Below are 13,129 nucleotides of genomic sequence, written 5' to 3'. Positions count from 1 at the left end.
CTTGCAACATCGAGTAGCTCTCAAATCACTAACTATTCTAATATGCTTATTGCTCATAACTCTACTTCACTTATTACGAAACCGACTAGGGTTACACAAACATCATCCACCCACATTGATCACATCTATTCCAATGTGACGCATTATAATTTACATTCTTTTGTTATTACATCAGACATTACAAATCATTTCCCTATCATGTGCTGTTTCAGTGGGGCCAAACCATCTGTTAGAAATGATCTCATAATAACAAGGGATATGTCTGCTTTTCACATCCGAGAATTTCGTTCAGACACGCTAGGCTTGATAAATGATTGTTTTCGTGCAATTTATTTGACTTCCCAAAATTTTGACAGAAAATTTGAAGAATTCACACAATTTTTTATAGGTTTAATCAATCATCATGCCCCTTTGAGACCACTATCACGTCGTAAAAAAATAGTAAAACCTAAACCTTTGATAACGAAAGGCTTACTTAAAAGTATTCGCCTGAAAAACAAGAGAGCTACGCACAAATATATGGACACGTTAGACCTGAGCGAATCAGTCTTTACCGGTACCTTTGACGCTACTGTAACAGCCGTTCTTTGTGACCTGGACGACACCGACTGCACACTAGATATTTATTAACAGTTCAATAACGCGGTCTTTCAAGCCCCAAGTTTGTATCCTCAATCCAGAAAAACACACAACTCGAAGTATACAGTTGACACGGTTATCTTAATACAAACGTAAAAACAAATCAATACAAAATACTTGCAATAAATAAATAATCATACACAATTCGGCCTTTAGAAAGGCTACTCAAATTTATGAACACAATTATCAAACATAGTTAATTATTAAGTCGAACCATTTTACTATTGAAAAACTTGCAGCCTTCAAATCAGAAAGAGTTACAAATTATAACATACCGAATTTGTCTGCTATTCCAGGCTTAAATTATCATAAGTTGAACATGAAATCATTCGTCAATGAAATCCGAACAAATCAATTAAATACACTATAACTGTAAAAACAATCACAAAAGGCCATTTAATGCTCATAAAATATCCCTAAAATAGGTCTATGTGGGAAGCCATAATCTACATTATTTAATCGTCCTACAGTCAAAACAGAAAGCCAAGGTCGCTGAACAAGTTTAACTTATTTACAAATTACAACGAAACGAGCGCCATTCTCTGCAAAAGTAAAGCGCTATCTAAAGCAAATTACCGAAACTATCCATGTCTAAGCGAGACATGTCTGGACAAGCAATTGCCACGAAGACTCTCTCAATTGTTTCGTAACAAAGTGTGTAGAAGCACACTGTCAATCAAGGGAAATTACGGCGTCAACAATAACAAATAAATTACTACACAAGTTAAACAGACGCAATGTTTAAGTCAATACAAAAATCAAGTGAATGCGATTCTCGATGTAACAGCTATCGGTACCCTCAAAAAAGTTCTGAATTTCCAGTAGCAAGAATTTTGCAGAATCAAAACGTACAGCCAGTCATGACACTGACTGAAATCCGTGTTCCCATGGATAAAAAATAATACAGCAAAATTTTAGACGAAATATCAAATTTCATAGAATTCACGCAAAATTTTGAAATAAATAAAAGTAATAGCCTTCTAGCGAAGCAATTAATCTTTAACCACTGAAAATTTCAAAGCAATTGGTCCAGTATTCGAAGAGAAAAGCGATTTTTTAAAAACGTGTCAAAGAACAACAACATAATATTGAAACGATCGTTATGGCCACTAAAGGTGTCCATTAAGTTGTTCAAGTCGCCTTTCTTAAGGGCAATAGTATACAATGCTCTTACTTTAAAAAGTATCGTAACATACTGACACATGCTATTGATAATTCAAAAGAATTACACTACCAAAATCTCATTACTCAAAACAAAGGGAACCCCAAATCTACGTGGCGAATTATTAATCAAATTGTAAACACTAAAAATAATGCAAAGCAAAATATTGATGTGATTCATCTGGAAAATGGCACTATTATCAATGATAATCATTTGATTGCTCAAGAATTCAATAAGTATTTTTCCACTGGTGGTTCCAACCTTGCAGATAAGTTCTGTAATGACATGAATGGCTTTAAAATGTATCTTGGTAAACAAGTTAACCAATCCATATTCTTAAGTCCAATGACAGTGAACGAAGTAACAATAGAACTTGCAACCCTAAAGGAGGGGAAGGCGGTGGGAGCTGTCAGCATTCCCAGTCGTTTTCTCAAGTATGTTGCTGATATAATAGCACCATGTCTGACAGACTTCTTTAATAGCTCGCTTCGATTAGGAATTTTTCCATCCTCGTTGAAAATCGCCAGAGTGATTCCAATCTTTAAATCTGGCAATACGAAACAAATATCAAATTATAGACCTATTTCGATACTATCCGCTATTGACAAAGTATTCGAGCGCTTAATCAATAGAAGGTTAATGAACTTTTTTATAAAGCACAATGTAATAAATAAATCACAGTTCGGTTTTCAAAGCAAACATTCTACTCCACATGCGATTTTAGATACTATATCTCATATCTACGAAAAATTAGAGAAGAAGGAATATGTCAGTGCAACATTTTTAGATCTCAAGAAAGCTTTTGATACCGTCAATCATCAAATTTTAATATACAAGCTGTGGCATTATGGAATTAGAGGAGTACCAAACCAACTCCTGGCTAATTATTTAACCAATAGAACGCAATATGTTCAAATAGGCTCACACTGTTCCTCTTCTTTGCCTGGGACCCACGGGGTCTCCCAGGGGTCTTGTTTGGGCCCGACTCTTTTTTTAATCTTCATCAATGACCTTGAACACAGCTCAGCATTAATCTCAAAATTGTTCGCTGATGATACCAACCTTCTAGATAGTGACAAGTCCCCCGATGTGCTTCAGTCTAGAGTGAACACTGAAATTAGGAAAGTTGCAAATTGGATTAAAACCAATAAATTAACTTTGAATGTAGACAAATCAAAAACTATGTTATTAGCTCCCCACAAATCAAACCCAAAGACAGCCTTAAAAATTGAGATTGAAAGTACTGTTTTTGAAAATGTTAGCTCATATAAATATCTTGGCATTCACATTGACAACAAAATGCAGTGGAACATTCGAATAACAAACACTGCTGTTAAATTATCTAGGGCGGTAGGAATGCTATATCGGCTTAGTTGTTATACTTCAATGTCTACCTTACGCATGGTATATCACGCCTTGTTTCAGTCCTATTTGCAATATGGTATTATAGCTTGGGGTTCAGCTAACAAAACCTTGTTAAATCGCATCGAAATTATACAAAATAGAGCTATCCGTGCTATTACTTATGCTGGACCAAGGTCGAGACTAGACCCCCTGTACCATAAAATCCGAATAATCAAATTGGCTGATATTTATAAAATTGAGGTTTTAAAACTGATGCACCAACATCATAATAATAAACTTCCATTGGCTTTTACTGACTATTTTGTTAAACAAATGAGCGTTCACTCTTATGCAACTCGTTCAGCTGCCAATAGTTCTTACTATGTGCCTCGCTATGCTACCAATCGTTCACAAAGCACTATCAAATACATGGGTGTAAAACTATGGAATACGCTTACTGATTCGATTCGTTTGAAAAACTATAATTTTTTCAAAAAGGCTTTAAAAAATCTTTACCTTGACGCTTATATTTGCCAGTAAATTTCGAGCTGTTAGGACTGTTTCTCTGACTGTTGATAAGATGGATACTGAAAAAAAAAAATTTATAGTTAACATTTGTTCTTTTTGCTCCATTGCTGTAATATATAGACAATGCTGTTGGCATTGTCAATATAAGTATTTGTCTATGCTTGTCGAGTATTATAAGCGTACAATTTTTGTATGGCTATTTCTTTGTTGTAGGTCTACTCCTAGCTTATACTAGAACATAAGTGCTATACCGGTACCAACAAGCATTTTGCTGATTAATTTTGCCTCATTGCTTAAATTGTTCCTAATGTGACTTTTTTCAACTAAATCTTCAATATGGTTTTCAATATTAGTGACTTACCCATGACTTATAAACTACTATTATATTTTCCTTTTGTGGTTGTTGGGAATTCCCCTCGAATTGTCATAGCTCTGCAGCGTCATGTTATTCATCATTTTTCTTTGTTGTTCCTGTGCTCATTTGAGCATGACATTAATACGCGCAAATGATTTATCCATTCTCTATTCGCTTCACTGATTCTCTCGTTTTGATTGTTATTTCCATTGGGTTTCTTTTTATTCGACTGCTCGCTTTACTGATTCTCTCGTTTTGATTTGTATTTCTCAAATTGTATTCACTCTTTTTTCAAAAATTAATTATTTCATGTTATTCGACGTTTGTTTGACGTCTTCTGCTAATCTTAGCAAACACGGTGTCGCTGACACGATGACTTTAGTAGTCTCTCGCGGTCCCTCGTCAATTGCGTAAATATTGTATTCCAGTATATTTTAATTGATGTTTTGTTAGCTATTTTGATCAATTTTGTTTGTACAATATTTCATGCCCGACGAAAATAAAAAAATCTGAATCTGAATCTGAAAAATAATTGATTTATGGGTAATGTTGGTACATATTGAAGCGAAGAAAAGTCGTATTTGGTGGGATGCTATTTTTTTTGTTTTTAACAAATGTCGAAATATATTTTTTTATCTACTTGATTACAAGTTATTCTTAGTCTTATAAGCGCAATATTCGAATGGGTCACCTTCAGGCCTGAATAGGTACAGGTCAAAGTTCGTTATAGCACAGTCAGAGCAAATGTCTTTGCCCAAGTCCAAAGTTCTAAAGTGCAGTCTCGTACCGTACCTCTTTTTTGAGTCGTAATTATATTGATTGCATTATACAGTTGCAGGTCAACTCTTTTCAATAATGAGCAGCAGTGCTATAACTTATGCCTATAATCTAGTTTTTTCAGTACAGGATAATTTATAGGCGACTCAAACTTGATCAAGTACTTAATTATATGCCAATACTAGGGGAACTCGGATATTGTGTATGACACTGCAGGTCCTTTCTCCTTGTTTACTTTCTGCTTCGGATCCGTGAGTAGTGCTCACCACAAGGATGCTTGAACGAGTAGTATTAAAGTGATAAGTAAAAATAACATGATCTCTTTCAACGAAATAGTAAGTACGGTAAGATATAACCATTATTGCTGTCATTAAGATAAATCTTGTATTGTTTGAAGAAGTTAGACCGTGATCTAACGAAAGCTCACAAACATACTTACTTAATTATAGCGGTAGCTTTGCTCCATTTATATAAATTCAAATTAATATTTTTTGTTTTGACACGACGGAGGTAAGGTCATAGAAACCCCCGAACTAAGATATATTTTTTCAGTTTGCCAACTCCTTTGAGTTTGTATGTTGTGGAACCAAATTGCATGCACAGGAACTTGTTTTTCGGGTTCAAAATACAAATGTCAAACCTCAGTTATAATTTATAAACAAATGAATTCAAGCACCATGACCGAGGTACGCAGTAAACAATTTGTTACAACGAATTAATCCAAGCCATAACTACTTGGCGAATAGATGAAATATAGACACTGATTCAGGAGATCGACCAGAATCTATTTTTTAGGGTTAAGAAGTGAGAACTGTAATAATAAATGCATATTTTCTTTACTACACTTTGTATTATCGGATCCATTCTGACCCCGATAATAAATTTCTTCAGAATGCCATCTTACAACAGTCAAAATGAATTATTATTTATAAAAATGCTTTCCTTAAGATATGATAACATTTTTGGGACTTCCTGAAGTATGCGCACCAAGATGGCGCACAACCTGAACATAGTATGTGTGTACCGGTTAGAATTAAGGTTGTGCGACATCTTGGTGCGCATACATCTAGACTAGAGCAGTGGTTCCCAACCGCCGGTCCGCGAAGCTTTTTTGCCGGTCCGCAAGAAATTTCGTTGTTTTTATGCGGTCTCAATCGCTTTGCCGAAGACGAGGTTGCGTTTGTTTATTACACAATTTCTCTTCCTCCGTCATATTGCGACGTCTTTCGCGACATATTGGCGCCGAGTAATCACACTTTTTGCTTTTTCGGCTGCGATTTATCGCTCCATCAAATCTCGCAAGATTCAGAAACCTAAAAATCGGCAGGCGTGCTTCTTCTGTTCTGCATGCCTTTCCTGATTAATATGACAATCCATATAAAACGTTATGCATATTTCTTTGTCTGAACCAGAAACAAAAAAGAACAGTATAATATCCCATGCAGTAAGATATGAACTTGTTGCGACCCTACAGGTGGTCACGAGACGCGCAAAAAAGCATGGGCCGCTGAGATCTTTTCCAGTATTTTGAGCAGACACAGTAGGATTGAGGCGTCGGTCAACTACAGAGTGATTAATATTATAAACCCGATGAAAAAGAAAAAGCTTGAATAAAATTGGGATTATACTTTACAGTCCAGATTTAAAAAAGAATCACTGTCACAATTTCGGATATCTCTTGATAACGAATACCAACTAGAGCTGCGTGCAGCTTTAACAGGCTTCCCGCGTAAAAAAAACTGAAGACGCGTTTTGCTCACTGGAGCGTGAACGCGTGGTCAGTCATGCATAAAATTTGCAATTTATGATGGGGGACTTATTATCTGCATGTGTTGTAAATTTCAAGTCTCTAAGTAGTGTCGTTGTCGAGAAGAAGATGAAAATGTATAATCCTATATTGCTCACTGGAGCATATCGCCAAGGTCACTCATGCGTATCCTTGACATATCGTATCCGGAACATGTCCATTAATCATTGTTATGAATTTCAACCCAATAGCATGTATCAATATTGAGAAATCGCAAAAAAACTGAAGACGCGTTTTGCTCACTGGAGCGTGAAAGCGTGGTCAGTCATGCATAAAATTTGCAATTTATGATGGTGGACTTATTATCTGCATGTGATGTAATTTTCAAGTCTCTGAGTAGTGTCGTTCTCGAGAAGAAGATGAAAATGTAAAATCCTATATTGCTCACTGGAGCGTATCGCCGAGGTCACTCATGCGTATCCTTGACATATCGTATCCGGAACATGTCCATTAATCATTGTTATGAATTTCAACCCAATAGCATGTATCAATTTTGAGAAATCGCAAAAAAACTGAAAACGCGTTTTGCTCACTGGAGCGTGAAAGCGTGGTCAGTCATGCATAAAATTTGCATTTTTTTGCTAGCTGATAACTTCTGCACATTTGAGGTGAATTTCAAGTTTGTAGGACCAATTTGAAAACAAAAAAAATAATAAAAATAAATAATAATAATAAATAAATAATAATAATAATAATAAATAAATAATAATAATAATAAAACACAGGAATACAATAGGTTCCCTGCTGACAAGCAGCGGGAAGCCTAATAAGCATATATACACATTGCGAATACCCATCGCTAAGTAATAGAGCAATCAAACTGTTGTCCGTAGTTTCAAGCAGTTACTTATGCGTTATGCGAAAAAACATTTTCATCCCTAGCTTTAATTAAAACGGAGCAAAGAAATCAACTACACGCCGCTGCAGAGCCAAGTGTTGCAGAAACTTCTTTGAGGCCTCGTTTGAAATCTTATATTGAAAACGAAACAGCAAAATTCTCACTAGAGTTAATTGTGTTTTTACATGATTTGGCATGTACATGTTCTTATGTGAGATATTTTATGTATGCCATTCTTACGCATAATGGGTGCCCAGCACTGCATTTCATTGCGCAAATATAAGGTCATATTTTATGTTTCACCCATTTCAATTCGTGTGAAATGTTTCAAGTGTGCCTTTTTTGTCTAGAAGCATATTGAGTGTCCGACATTGCATTATATTAAGTACATATATGTTATTCCTTTCTGTTCCGGTCATTCCAATTTTTGCCGGTCCGCGAGTACATTTAATTTAATTTTCCCGGTCCGCCAGGGTGAAAAGGTTGGGAAACACTGATCTAGAAGACAATACCTCAGAACCCAATTAACAAAAATATTGCGAGATTATTTATAAAAATTTAGTATTCATAGATATTTTTGAAATCACTTCAGGCTTATTTGACGACCCAGAAACTCATTCGCAACATCCATTGCAATAACTATGCTGTAAATTGTAATTAGTGGGTCCGTTCCGACCATCCGTTCTCAATAAAACAAAAACGACGTGTCGCGGGAGGGCCCACAGCGCAAAGGGTCCAAGCGGTCAGAATTTAGAAATTTGAGCCGCAAAACCAAAAGCTGCATTGCAGTACCAATAATGCACATCTTACAACGTTGATGTTAGTTTTGCTCAAATCGTTTTGTTACGTAACAATACCAGGGAGTCGTCGATTTTCGGCGTCTTGTGGTTTCGCACCGGCGCAATTACGAAGGCTGTTAAAATGATGTCGAAAACCTGCCAGTGGCGCACAGAAACGCAGAAAAAGGGCAGAAGAGGAAGCACGTATGAAAAAAATTAATTAACCAAGATAAACGGCAAATTTTAGGTTACTATTGTCTTTTAATAGCGACCTGTTATGCTTTCTGACAAAATAAAAAAGGAGTTGTTTTAGCTTATTTAGTGTCATTTCCACGAAAAATATGGGGGGCCCACGAGAGTCTTGTTACGCCACTGTATTGAGGCATGTTGAAGGGAGCGAAGTGTGCTAGCGCTTTACGTGATTTGTAAAAATAGGTTCCGTCTCTGCCGAATCAATTATATCAAATATTTTGAACCACCACTCTGGGATAGGAGTGGAATTGCAAAGACTTGTGTGACAGAGTTATGATGGTGCAAAAATGACAGGTCACGTGAGCTGTGTGTAAACGATGGGTACGTAAGCGCAATATTTGTGCACTGCACTTTTCATTGTTTAAATTTGGTCTTAAATGAGTGAGTAAAGTTGCAATCATCGGAAGCCCCTGTAATATCATTCGGGAGACTATTCGGTTTTTCAAAGAGAGCCCTGAAAGACGCGAGTTTAGGATTTTACATCCATTTTTTCTCATCCATCAGGTGGTATGATAAGTACAAGAACATGCGGACACTCAAACGCAACATTAAACGAGTACATGAGGGTCTTGATTTTTCGGCGAAATGCCAACAGAAGAGACGGAGGCGAAAGCATTATCTCTGAAATCTGCTCTAGAGAAGTCTTCTGTTATCCACGCGAAATATTTGATTGTTCGATTTTCGACACTGATGGAACCACTCGCGCGCACACTTCAGGCGGTCGGAGTCGCTGTGCCGTCAGTGGAGAGTGTCACATCCTTCCTTCAGAGCGTTCTCACTGAAAAACGCAATGACTCGGACACGGGGACTCGGGAACGCTTCATTGGCAATTTCTCTTTTCTGCCTTGATATCAATTCCTCCGAACAAACCAGTCCAGGTGGATGAAATTGAGCGTCTGTATTTGTTGAATTACCACCAGAATGAACGGAGACTGTGAAGAGATTCTTTGAGCACCGACGTCGACGAATGTTTGGGCGAGCTTCTTCTGAGCGCTCGAGATTATCCAAACGTACACACAATATTACAGACAGATCGTATTGACGCTACCAGCAATAATTGTTGAGGCTGAAAGTTCTTTTTCCTGTATGAATAGGGTGAAGACATGACTGCGCTCACCAATGCCATCCAATACCCTCTCTGATTTGTTTGTGCTTCACTGTTACCATGTAATGGTCACTGAGGAAAAGATGGATCGGGTTGTGGCGAAACAAAAGATGGACTTTTAATCGTGACGATGTCTTTTACTGTTTCAGATTGCGTTGTAAATATATATTGTTTCAAATAAAAAGTTGTTTGGTAAAAAGATTTTGTATTTACAAAAAGCCAGCTGAGTTGTTGAATTTGTTTACCTATTGTTTAAATGTGGTCTTTTTTAAAGAAGTGGTGTCTCAAACCGAATACCATTGCTTGAAATTACAATATATATTTGGCTCCCACCAAAATTTTGGGCTGGCTACGCTTTCGAATGAGAATATTGAGGTCATCTGTTGCCTCAAGAAACGTAACGATGAATGCCTCCCTTCTGCCAAATATTATCAATTGTAAAAGTTTTTCGATCACTCTTATAAAGCGCTAACTAGTGTCCCGTTAGTGCTAGGAGCTATAACTAGGCCCAGGGTTAGGCAATATGTAGCTGGGTACTAGGGCTGGTAATTTGAGAATATACGCTCTTGTAACAAAATGATGGACAATATAATATTCTGACTAAACTGATTCATTATCAAATTTTCGTGATCAGCAATACTAGTACTTCATTTATTTTTTATACTTTTGGTTCTCATCAATACAGGTAGTGATATTCTTTTGAATTAAACGCCACGGGGATCAAGGTATAGCATATGTAATTGGTATTTGAATGCGATGTTACCGTATATTGCTATTTCGTAGATTGTCTCTGACTTGCAAGTCACCCTGTTCACCCTTCAGCTTCAACGCCCACGTGAATGAAGATAAGTTAAAAATCTCCATATTATGTTTTTATTCGTAAATTTCCACAACACACAGAATACAAATCTTAAAACATTTATCCACACTAGCTTTTTATTGAAAGATATCGAGTCGTATTTATACGTCGATCATAAATCTAATTAAATACTGTAAACGTGAGCTCGTGATTCACGTTATAAACAGAAACTCCTATTATCTCAATAAGGGTAATTATGTACATCGTACGGATGGGAACTTAGATATAATTATTTCAATCAGTGCCAAAGGTTTTGAGAATATAAATTTTAATTTGACAATGACTGGGTGGAACATGTTATGCTTTTAAAACTGGTGTAATTTGATTCCTACGAAAGTCTTTGTTCGAATTTCGGGAAAAAGTAACTTTGTTTTGACGATTTCAACATGAAATGGGGTACATTTGGGGGTTAGTTGCTATATTATCTCCTTCTCCAGATAATTGGAAATTTAAAGATTTGGCACCTCTAATAAATTGAAAATATATAGAAAAATACAATACACAATGCTAAAATTAATGACATAGATCAAAAAAATATTTACATGTATATGATCTACAATGAGACGAGACAATGAAATAAAGAAGAGGTTATAGAAAAGGGTAAAAGTTTTAAATTAGAATTACAGAAGAATGGCGTATTTTTATTTCAAGTTTCTGGTTTTGGACGGTTAAAACATATTTTCAATTCAATGTACTTCGCTACGCTAAAATACTTAATGCTCGCATTATTGCATTGTTACGATTTTGTAGACCTAGTTGGTCAATATATGCTTGGCTCACGTCGGGCAGAAAAAACGCATTTTTAAGTTTATGCCATCTCAGGGCTTTTTTGAATAAATAACGCTTTTGGATACAATTTTTGTTTAACGAGCTTTTTATTTCACCGTTCTATTTGACGGCATTGTAAATAAATAAAAGTATGATCCGCTCAAATCTACTTTTAGAAAGAATTTTATTAATGACGAAATCTATCTAATCGAAAAAGGGATGCTAGCCGCAAATTTTCAATAATATAAATCGCTTGAAAGGTATTTGAAATTAGAATATTCAAAGTTGTTACCATTAATTAATTTATAAAAATTGAAAGCCGAATGAAACGCCATGTACATATAAAAGAAGTAAAGGACTTTACCTTAATAATATTGAAAGAATGAAAAATGTCTGTGTCAATGAGGAGAAAAACCTGCAAATCATGAAACAAATTGTAGCATAACATGCTCCTGATCTGTATATCCATTAGGTATGCGCGAAAATTCCTCTCTCTATTATTCGGAATAGAGCGCGTAATTTACCGTAAAGCAGTCCATATAGTTCATTGTTTTCAACAGTCCGTTTTTTGATTAGGTTTTTCACCTCGAACATATATCATGTTCTGAAAGAGTTCATTTCGATCGATGTTCAATACAGTCCATAGTCATGATTTTAACGTTTCCAAAGTCCGTTACCATAGTTCAACTGTTTTCAATTGAGATTATTGTCTTTTCGTAATGTTTTTGATTATTTCGGCTTGTCAGCAATTAGCTACTTCAATCGCTGTTCCAGGCAATTTGAATCTCCCCGACGTTCGTAAGTTCGCACGTTTTGTAGAGACGGTTTCTTGGCAATTGTTCAGAGCTTCCGCTTGGTCAGCTTTTTGGTAGATTCCGTCTAATTGTTGCCTGTCCTGGTTGTTGTCCGTTGATCTGGTCCGTTTCAGAAGGTTAATTCAAGTCGGTTTTGTCACCATTTATTGCATATATGATTGGTAATGAAATGAACTCTTGCAGAACATGATATATGTTCGAAGTGAAAAACCTAATCAAAAAACAGGTACAATGAACTAACCATTTAAAAAAAAATCGTACAGTATAAAGGTGATTTGTAACTGATATGTCAGTTTAAATAATTCGTAACCGTTAACAATCTAAAATCGGTTAACCAATAAATCATTCCAAGCCCTACTTCAAACGAGCTGAATCCTAAAATGAAAAAAATATCTCATAAACGGGTTGATTCCGATGATGCCATTTTCGAGTAACATTTCGAGGCTGACAGTTTTTCTACGTGGATAGTCGTGAGCTGTTATCCGTGTGATCCAAACTAGAGCATTGCCAGACGAGAGACGACCCTGAAACGCCGATTATGTCATGATTCTTGTTTCCCAGGGAGCACGGCCGCAATTGCCCTGCATTCGGGGATAATAATACCTCGACACTTGTCACGGTCTCTGAAGCGATGTTTTGAATTGATATAGGCCTACCGCTCAACAGGGCTGCCACTTTTGTCTGAATAAAAACATCTAGTTTGACCTCAAAAAACATCTAGACTAAAAAACAAAACATTAAAAAATATATAAAATAGGAATTTACTAAAAAAAAATTGTACGTATAATTTATACAATTATATTGCTCTCTCCAGTTTTGTGATAAAAATCCCTTGGATTTCATCTTGGCAGCCCTGCCACTCAGCCGTTTAATTTGAACATTTGCTATTGTCAAGACCTGTTTTTCACGAAGCAGTCGAAAGTTGTATGGTCAACATTGTTGTAAACGTCGCATCCTCGCCAAATATTACATTGAATGTGCACCTGTTGCATGTTCCTGAAGTATAAATATAACTTGGGAATAGGAAATCAGTTATTTGTTTTGGATGGTCAGACTTGTAGCTGACTTTAAAATCAAACATGCGATCGGAAGACTGCCTAA

General features: G+C 36.2%; 1 long non-coding RNA gene across 1 annotated transcript; it reads right to left on the bottom strand.

Annotated features, from left to right (window-relative positions):
- Positions 1-573: 573 nt before the first annotated feature.
- On the bottom strand, positions 574-4,229 carry LOC120334120 (uncharacterized). The gene is made up of 5 exons (XR_013468896.1): positions 4,035-4,229; positions 3,662-3,732; positions 2,727-2,912; positions 915-2,348; positions 574-719 (listed from the first exon to the last, which is right to left on the bottom strand). It is a non-coding gene; the product is annotated as an uncharacterized LOC120334120 (long non-coding RNA).
- Positions 4,230-13,129: the final 8,900 nt, after the last annotated feature.

This window comes from Styela clava, chromosome 15 (genome assembly GCF_964204865.1).
Source record: "Styela clava chromosome 15, kaStyClav1.hap1.2, whole genome shotgun sequence".
Lineage (NCBI taxonomy): Eukaryota > Metazoa > Chordata > Ascidiacea > Stolidobranchia > Styelidae > Styela > Styela clava.
This window is presented reverse-complemented; position numbering and strand designations above follow the sequence as displayed.